The sequence below is a fragment of the Pinus tabuliformis genome, chromosome Q, assembly GCF_031772625.1.
Source record: "Pinus tabuliformis cultivar Carrire ecotype Pingquan chromosome Q, CPIR1, whole genome shotgun sequence".
Taxonomy (NCBI): Eukaryota; Viridiplantae; Streptophyta; class Pinopsida; order Pinales; family Pinaceae; genus Pinus; species Pinus tabuliformis.
In genome coordinates this window covers 979,832,776-979,843,275 of record NC_142296.1, presented here as the reverse complement: position 1 = coordinate 979,843,275, position 10,500 = coordinate 979,832,776, and positions in this window count along the sequence as shown.

Here is a 10,500-nt window from a genome sequence, read left to right as displayed (position 1 = left end):
TTCTTTTTTTTTTGGTTATACTAGGTCATAGTGACTTTCTTTCTTAGTTTGTTAATTTTTGTAGTATTTATAGACCCTTTCATGTTTTTGGAAAGGGTCCGCAATTTTATATTAAGACTTAAATCGGAGGTTGCACTATTGTACTTCCGATATATATTTTTTATAAAAGACTGGACTAGAATTCTGAATTTTGACAAAGAAGGCTTTTATGAGATATGCACTTTTGCTTCCTATGAAAGTATTCCCAAATTAGAAGGCAAAATTTGAATGTGATTCACATCGGAATAGATCCAAATGCATGTGGTACTACTATCTATGTTTTCGCTTTATTTTTCTATATGAATTGGCATTTATCAACTTTGCTATTATATATATATATATATATATATATATATATATATATATATATATATATATATATTGTACAACAATTCTTTAACTTGTCACTTTTGAATGTTTCTGAGTTGTCATCTTTTAAATATATATATGTCACTGATATATTACGATCAGTGCGATAATGTTTTAATTATTACTTCAATTAGTTGAACAAAGTAATCATCATACGCATGCAATATTTCTATGTTATGAATAAGTCATCTTTATGTTTATTTGTTCATAGAAACAATCAAGAATTGCATTGTTAGAAGGATTCCTGGGATAGATTAGTTACCTTTGTATATTTTTGCACTTTAGAATAGAGCACTTATCACTCCTGTTATACATTACAAGCCAATCACCTATCAACTCATATATCACTGGGAAATTGGTCCCATTATATCGAGTCAGAGCCAGCACACCAAATGGAAAAGGAGCTGCACTAAGGTCCGAACCGGGTGGCTTTCCCTGATGTTGATGTAGTGATTTTAGAGGCATCAACAGAACCTTCATAGAAAACATATTATAGCGAAAGGTCCACGATTACCTGTTTGAGATGAATTATGGAGCTTGCAAAAAACCCTACTTCCTCAAATCATATATCCGAAAATGTAGCGACACAAGCTCTGAAATTTGGACCGAAGATTTAATGTGATTTCATCTAAAATGGGATTTTTTTTTCTTTTGCAATGTCGCAGAAAAAGAGTTATAGCGAAAATTCCACGATGATTTGTTTGGAGCAGCGAAACCTTAGAATCCAAAGCTTTGATACCAAATGTTAAGAAACCAGCTCACAAAAAGATAGAAAGGATAGATGAATGCCTTAGAAATAAGCCTCTTCGAGGGGGAAACCTCCTTTACATTACACAAATGAACAATTCTTGGATGATACAAATGACATGACCTCCTTTCTATATATAGGAGTCTATAGGGTCATAATATAATCAGAGCCGACCTAACAATAATAATGTAAGGGCACAATAATAACAATAGTGGACTTCTATGATAACAATATGGGGACTACATGGGTACAGCAATATAATAAGGGGGTTGTACCAATAATAATAAGCGGTTACACTAGCAGTATAGGGACCTAACAGTGGGGTTGTTGAAGGTCATACAGATCTGATAACTAAATCCGGCAGGATAGAATCTTAGAATGTGAATTTAGAAGGGGAGATACATGAATAGTTAGTTGAACTCAATGTAGGCCCTAAGATTTCCCAGCCTTGTCTCCCTATGGGTACTTTTCTTCCTCCTTCCTCATGTCCTATATCTCATATGTTTTCTATTATGTCTACAAATTCACGGCTTGGTCCTTCAAGGCCATGCACTTTTGTTTGTCATTTGTTGAACTTGCAAAATTATTTCATGGACAACATTATGACCACTACTTCCCCTGTAACCCTTTCCCACGAACTCATTTTAGATCTAGTCCCACATCCCTTAATGAACCCTTCATATAACCTTCAGTTTATGATACTCAAGGTTGAATCCCTAGGTTAGGTTGGAGTCCTTGGTGTGTTGATGCCTAATTGAGACTGGTCTTGGTAAGGCTAGAGGTAGAAAGTCAAATATTTCTAAGGATCAACTGAATACATACTTATATATAGCCAAAGGGAAACAACAATCTCTTGATGAGGTGCTTAGAGCGGTATAAGCCCCTAGTTTGGTTCTGATATGATATCCATTTCATTCAATTATAACAGTCTAGCTAGTACCCCCCAAAAAAAAAAACTAGCTTCGAAAAGACTGTTTCTCTCTACAAATCCTGATGTTATTCATCTTCAACAAATGTTGGGTCCTGGGGATGTGATTTTTGATGTTCTAAGTAAGAGTTTCCCAAAATGGTTCTTCTCTATTTCATATGTAAGAGTATGCTCTAGGGGACTTACCACTAGTTTCAATATGAGGAAGTTCAATATTTTGAGCACATGTGGTTCTGAGATGTCTCTTAGAGCGATAGTTTACTCATTTGAGCTGTGTATGGAGATTTTTTCTATCAACATTTACAGTCCCTGTCATGACCAAGCCTCATTCTGGAATAATTTAATGGGAAAGTCACTTATGAAGTAGGATAATCTATTGATTGGTGGGGATTTAAATTTCTCATTAGTGGCCTCAGAGGAATGGGGATCCCAAGCACAAGTAGAATCATAGGCGATTTTTTTTCTCTAGTTTATTGTTTCACTACCATCTCATTGATGAAATCTGATCAAATATAACCCAACATGGAGGAACCATCATGTGGGGAATGTGACGGTGTGAAATTGGTTGGATAGATTCCCTGTGGTTGAATAATTCGTAGGAAAAATCACAATGTGTTGACAATGGATTGGATGTGGATTTGACTCGGATAATCATTTGGTTTTTCTAGAACTTAAAGGTGGCAATAGGAAACTGGGAAACCCTTTCAAATTCAACCCTACATGTTTTAATGAAGAAAGCTATATTCATCTCTTTAAAGATTTATGTATCCCTTTCAATCAGAAGTCAAGGCTCTATGTCACCCAACAGTCCATGGAAAACCTTAAAAAGGAAAAATAGGCTTCCATTCAATGGGTTGTTCAAAAGAAGGCAAGAGACAAGGAAGATCTCAAATCAATTGAAGAGAAACTGGACAAATTAGAGTCACCTAAAGGGAGAGGATATGAATTTGAGGAGGCTAAACATATGATCTTGGAGCTAGAAGTCTTTTAAAGAAATATATTGGATGATAGGGAGGAACAATGGAAACTCAAGAGTCGGGAAGTGTGGTTAAGAAGAAACAATGAAAATTCAAAGTTCTTCCAAAACTATGCAAAAGGCCAAAAAATTATAAATACTATCTCAGAAATGCAAAAAGTGGATGGAATAGAAGCAAATTCATTTGAAGAGCTCACGACTATGGGGAAGGATTTATTCAAAAATATCTATAAGGATTTAGAGGATATCACTATAGCAGAAGTGATTCAAGTGGCCCAATTCTTCCTGAGGTTTATGGAGGAAGAAGAAAACTAGAAGATGATCGAACTAATCTCTAAAGGAAAACTAGAAGAAATTCTCAAAGTCGTGTAGAAGGGAGAATGTCTTCGTCTGGATGGCTAGAATGTGGAGTTTTATCTAGGTTTCTTTGAGATATTTGGCAATGATCTCCTCCAAGTGGTTAAATATTCTCGACTGAAGGGGACATCTATGAACCTTTTAATTCAACATTTCTGGCTCTGATCCTGAAATTGGATGACCCTCAATTTTTTTAGAAATATAGGTCGATCTCCCTCTACAAATGTATTTTCAAGATCAATGCTAAAATCATAGTGTTCTCCTCTAGCCTATTCTATCCAAGAATGTTTCCAGAGAAAAATTTGGATTTCTCGATGGGCGCCAAATACATGAGGTAATTGGGGTAATTCAAGAAGGTATGTATAACATAAAAAACAAAAATATGAAGCGAATAATTGCTAAAATTGACTTATCTAAAACATATGACAAAGTGAACTGGATTTATGTCAGGATGCTAATCACTCATTTGGGATTTTAAATTCCTTTTATCAATTTCATTATAGGTTATATCACTAATGTATCCTTTTCCATTTTAATTAATGGATCTGCTTCCTCTTTTTTCATTCTCCAAGAGGAATGAGGCAAGGGTGAACTCTATCACTACTTTTCTTTTTTTTTGGTAGCTGAAGGGTTGAGTCAGTCACCACTTGGTGAGACTCGGATTTGTTTGAGGGATATGTCGATGTGGCACCTGTCGAAGAAAGAAATTAAAGACTGGATATAACTAAAAGTGTGAGAATTTGTGGACAAAGAAAACATAAACCCTCATCTGGAAACCGAAGCTTCATTATAGAAGTATATTTTTACAAACCAATACAAAATTTTCTTTGCTTCATTTCCTATCGAGCTGTATGAGTGGATATCAAGGTTGACCAAAAGGAAAAACTATTTTAAAGGTGAATAACCTACAATGTCGACTCCTAAGCTGATACAATGACACAAGAGCACTGACAATAGGATTTCAAGGGTTGTTGATTTCTGGATTGATAACATCTTGTTTGGATTCATTAATGGGTTCGCAGTAAACTCCACTGTTTCATACAACGAAGTGGAAAAACAATTATTCAAAGGACCGCAAGGTAAGTATTTGAAATCTCTGAAACTTTGGATTAAGTTGCTTCTGTGTGAAAAGGGAGTTTTACAAATGGAGTCAGATTTCTAGTTTACTTATGTTTGGAAGAAGAGGGAATAAATCTGAGAAAGATATTGGAACATCACGAAGTGGAAAGATATATAGAGTAGATACTAGAAAGAGATCCCCTGGACAATACCTGAAGACTTTCATAAAGATTGATTATAGAACTCTTTTGAGTGAATATGAAAATGAAGAAAGCATCCCCGATAACCCTCAGGTAACTCTGCAATATTCACCCTTCTAGCCTGAGAGTTTTCTGAAGCCAGAATCCAGTAATAACCAGGGTGGTTTTGGCTCTCCCCTTCCTCCTCCCTCTACCCCTCCTACGTTGCATCCACCGCCCCTCCCCCTCTAAGAAGAAGTATGGATGATAATATTAAGCCACCCATTTTAGAAGGAACTGGAATGGAGGATCTAGAACAATTTTGGTTTTTATGTGAAGTAGTATCAACAATGAAGCAAATCAATGCTAAGAATGTAAATAAAGTACAACTCGTTACTATGTTCTAAGATAGAGCATTGACATGGTATATTAAGTATTCAAATAATCATATCAGAACATTTGCAGATATTAAAACAACACTGGTAAGAGAGTTTAAGAAACTGAAGTCTGAGTCGTAGTGCATCACTGAGTTGAAATAGATCAAATAGAAACCTACTAAGTCTATTTGGGAGTTTTATCAGATACCTAAGGTGTTATTGGATCAATTTAGCTTCGGCATAGCTCCACAACAACATCAAGAATTGTTTATAGCTGTGCTGCTACATTTCTACCACATATAAGATTTCCATTAATGCAAGAAAAGATAGGATCTCAAGTTGGAGCTGTAGAAATTGCGATGAAATTGGAAGCTTCACCTATAGGAGATACTAATGTAGGCATACAATAGATTCAAAGTCAGTTAGTGAACCTAACCCGACAGTTACAAGACATCAAGAAAAGAATAGAATTTAAAGATAAGTATGGTGTATGAAGTATAGATCAAAGGGCCATTCTAAAGAACATTTTCGTATCTTCAGAAATTATATGGTGAGTTGGGCATTGAATCCCTTGAATGCAAGATCTAGCCTGTGGTGCGAAATATGTAAGACTAGAGGTGAACATAATTCATAATATTGTTACTTGTGATATAAATATGTACAGACTCTGAGGAATCTTTACTGAAAATTCTGTAAATTAATGCGACATTATGAGAATAATTGTCGGGCTTATGAACTAATGATGGAGCCTAGTGTTGACACTTATATAATGAAGGAAGAAGAGCATGTATAAGAGGAAAATGGACAACACGGTGGTCAAGGAGGTTATGAAGGAAGAGTTCGAGATGGTGGAGCTAGTCGAGGACGTGGACATATCATTTGCTATAACTATGGCTAGTTAGGTCATTTTGTGAGATATTACCAGAATACCACAATCACATGTAAGTATTGTAAATCATTTGACCATGTAATTGAAGAATATGTTGTACTTATGGTAAAGATGCAAGAAAAAAGGAATCAACAACCGAAACAGAATATTCAAATGATGACTACTGAAACAAGGACCGATGAACCTTGAATTAGTATTGTCACTAGAAGTGGAGCTGTGACTAGTAGTGATAAAATAGATGTAAAGAAGGAATCTAAAAGCACATGGGTAGGAAAGAACGTTGGGAAGGTTCCTGTTTTTGATATTCAAAAAAAAAATTAAAAATTAAAACTTAAATAGATATATATATATATATATATATATATATATATATATATATATATATATATATATATAGTGGAAGCAAAGCAAAGTTTTTTGGATGTTGGAGCTTTAACATCTAGTGTACAACCAAAGCCCGATCAGAAAAGTAACTACGACATGTCATCAACTTCGACACAGAACTAAGCTCCGACACATGAACGAGATCCAATAAATGACCAGGACTCAATAAATCAAGTAGGAATTCTAAAGTCTTTTCTCCAAACCTGTATGAAATTTTTAAGATATCAAAATGATCTAGAAGGTCTTCAAGAGTTGATAGATTCTTGTGCATCCAAAGAAACACTGTGAAGTGAGATGTGTGTAGCCAATACTTTGCATCGACATAAGAGAACCAGAAGAGGGATGAGGCTTAGTGCACAAACAGGAGTATATGAGATGGATCAAGTTATTCTGGATATGGGGATCAGATGCTAATGTCTTGATGAAGAAAACATGGGAATTAATGGGTAAGTTGAAGTGACAGTGGTCACCTATTCAGTTAAGGATGGAAAATCAGCAAAATATTTTCCCTCTAGGAAGATTGTCAGGTGTCATAGTGGATATTGAAGGAGTTCACACTATTGCTTATTTTGAGGTAATAGAGATCATCAATGACAGTAACCCTTATCCTTCATTTCTTGGAATTAACTAGGAATTTGACAATATGGCCATAATTAATATGAAGAAGAGACAAATGATATTTCAAGGAAACAATATGAGATTAATTGTTCCCTTGGATCCATTAGAAGGCATAAGATATACAGAAGTAGTCAAAGAAGAATATTGCGCAACTGACATAGACAATATATATCAAATGGCAATGAAGGAATGAGATTTTGTTAACCCTACTACTAAGGGAAAGTTGAGTTGGGAGCATGATAGTTCTTGTACCTCAGACTCAGAAGAAGAATTGGAAAATTTCCAAAATAGGTTGCATGAAGTATCCACAAGACACTGTGCAAGAATTACCAAATCAGTTCGTTGTATGATATTTGAGGTATGTAACTTGCATTCTTATGATGGCTTAGGTGATATAAATATTTTTCTTAATGATTATGAAGAAAAAGTTCCATAAAATCAAAGGTGGTCAACCTTGGATATAGCCCTGAAAGATACCCCTAATAGATGGTGGGGTGCACACAAGAATAATATAGGAGGTTGGCAAGAATGTTGAAGATTGATGTGGATAAGGCCTGGACAGATAGATACAGAGATAGAAGTAAAATATGATGGTGAAACTAATCTTAGGAAGCATATCGAACTATGCACTATGACATGGAAGGAGATTCCACACCAAGAATGGGTACATGGATTCATTCATACATTAGAGAAAATTCCTAAGAACTGGTACCTAGAAATAGAGCATCGACATGGTATAATAAACTAGGCAGACATGGTTGATGACTTCATATTAACATTCAACTTTGAGGATGATTGTCCTTAAATAGATTTGGCCCTTTAGATAGGTAAGAAGAAGATATTTTAGAGTGTAACCCCACTAACATGGCAACAAGTTGATTGGGCTGCGTAGATAGAAAATTCACTAGAGTACTATAACCTTACTGCAGATGAAGAAGAAGATCCTCGCAACCTTGACATAGCAGAATCAAAAGGATACCATGAAGTAACTAGACCAGAGCCAGAAATACCAGATATAACGAAGCCACTGAAGACTAAGAAAGTGAACACATCATTAGAGAAGGATCCCAAGTTTTCAAAAATAAGAGGCTACAAGGACGAAGAGATAGTCAGTAAAGTTACAGAGTTTCTTCATGAATATCAAGAATTGTTCCCCACTAAGTTTCCAGAGATGAAGGGTATAATAGGAGATCTAGGATTCATGACGATTCCCCTTAAGCTTGATGCGAGGCCAGTCAAACAAAGACCTTACAGGCTAAACCTGAATTATAAAGAGAAAGTGAAAGTAGAGCTTGATAAGATGATAGTAGAAACAATTATTGAACTAGGAGAAGAATCAGAATGAGTGAGTCCTATGTTGGTGCAAGAGAAGAATATTGAAGGAGAAATTAGGATCTGTGCATGTCTACATGATCACTTCCCTACCCCTTTCACAGATGAAGTGCTAAACAATGTAGGAGGTTAAGAAACTTACTCATTTATAGATGGATTCTCAGGTTATCATTGTAGGTTTTAACCCCGTACAGAAATTACTTGCATACAAATTCTAAAAATAGAAACTAAACAATGGAAAGAGCATAACACATAAAAGAAATATACACAAAGATTTTCCCCTGGATCCAAAAACCGGGACTACCAGATTGATTTTTCATTATGTTACTTTCAATGTTACAATACATATATATACATGTTGAAGCATCCATAAACCCCAATCCGTTAACCTTGGATTAGAACATAACCATAGTTACCTTGATGTGATCTACAAAATACCATTAACCGAAAACCATCGCGCCCAAAACCATGTGAAAAAACTATGCACAAAACCATAGGTATGTCCAGCAACCTAATATTTGTGGAAAGAATATAACACAAACCAACAATCATTAGATCAGGATTTCACTTGAAGATCAACATAAGTCCCCATTTTCTATAGAATGGGGCTCATATCAATACACAATAATTCCTTTTGGATTAAAAATATCCCTTGCTATATTTTCTAGGGTGGTGGTCACATCTTTTAAGGAATACATCCACAATTTTTTAGAAGTATATTTTGATGAATGGAATTTATTTGGATTGTTAAGCAAACATGGTGGAAGTCTAAGACTTATCCTTGACACATGTAGACAATATCAGATCTATTTGAACCTAAAGATGTGTATATTTTGTGTATAGGAAGTTCATCAAGGGGTATGCTCAAATTACTGCGCCTATGGAGAAATTGTTGAAAGAGGATATAAATTTGCAGTGGGATGAAGAATGTCAGAAGAACCTCAACACAATGAAATGAAAAATGATAACTGCAAGTATACTAGTGTTCCCTGATTGGAATAAGGAATTCCATGTACATGTGGATGCCTCTTGTATAACTTTGGGAGTGGTACTAGTACAACCTGGTGCAGGAGAGATTGATCATCCTATAACTTTTGCAAGTAGAAAGGTATCTAAAGAAGAAAAAAATTACACCATTGCAGAAAGGGAAGGATTGGCTATGGTATATGCTCTGCATAAGTTTAGACACTATTTGCTAGGGTCACACTTTAAAATATTTACTAATCATTTTGCACTGAAGTATTTGGTTAATAAGCATGTATTAGGAGGAAATATTTGGAGATGGTTATTGTTATATGACTTTGAGATCATTGTTAAACCAGGGAGAATGAATGCAAGACTTGACCATCTATCAAGATTGGAAATAGGGGAAGAACAAACCATCATAGAGGATAATCTCCTTGGTGCCCAGTTATTTGCAATCAGAGTTGTTGATGATCATTTCATAGATGTCATTCAGTTTTTGACCACATGAATGGATCCTTCAAATAATGCTACATAGCAAAAGAAATAATTAGTGGTTAAGGTAGCTGACTTTTCATTAATAGGAATATATATATAAGATGGGACCAGATGAGATGTTGTACAGATATGTTCCTGAACATGAAAGACAGATGATTCTAGCATAGGCTCATGGAGGCATAACTGGTGGACACTATGCAGGAAAATCTATTGCGCAAAATATTTTGAGAGCAGGATTGTGGTGGCATATACTACACAAATATGCAAAAGATTATTGTTAAGCATGTGATGTGTGTCAAGAAATAGGAAAGCCTTCAAGAAGAGATGAAATTCCATTGGTACCACAAGTTACATTATAGACCTTTGACAGATGGGCTATTGATTTTGTTGGACACATCATCACACCTGGAGGGAGGACTGGTGCGAGATACATAATTACAACGAATGATTATTTGACAAGATGGGTCAAAGCACAACCAGTGAAGGACTACAATGCATAGATTGTTGCGAAGTTTATTTTTGAGTACATATTGTCTAGATTTGGATGTCCAAAGATTTTGATGAGTGACCAAGATTCACAGTTCTTGAATAAGACTATTGAAGCATTGAATGAGGAGTTCCAATTGTATCATTAGAAGAGTACCCCTTATTACCCCTAGGCCAATGGAATAGTAAAAGAATTTAATAAGATTTTGGAGAATGCAGTTACGAAGTTGTGAAATGTGAATAGATATGATTGGGACCTTAGAATTCCAACATTTTTATGGGCTTATAGGATCACATG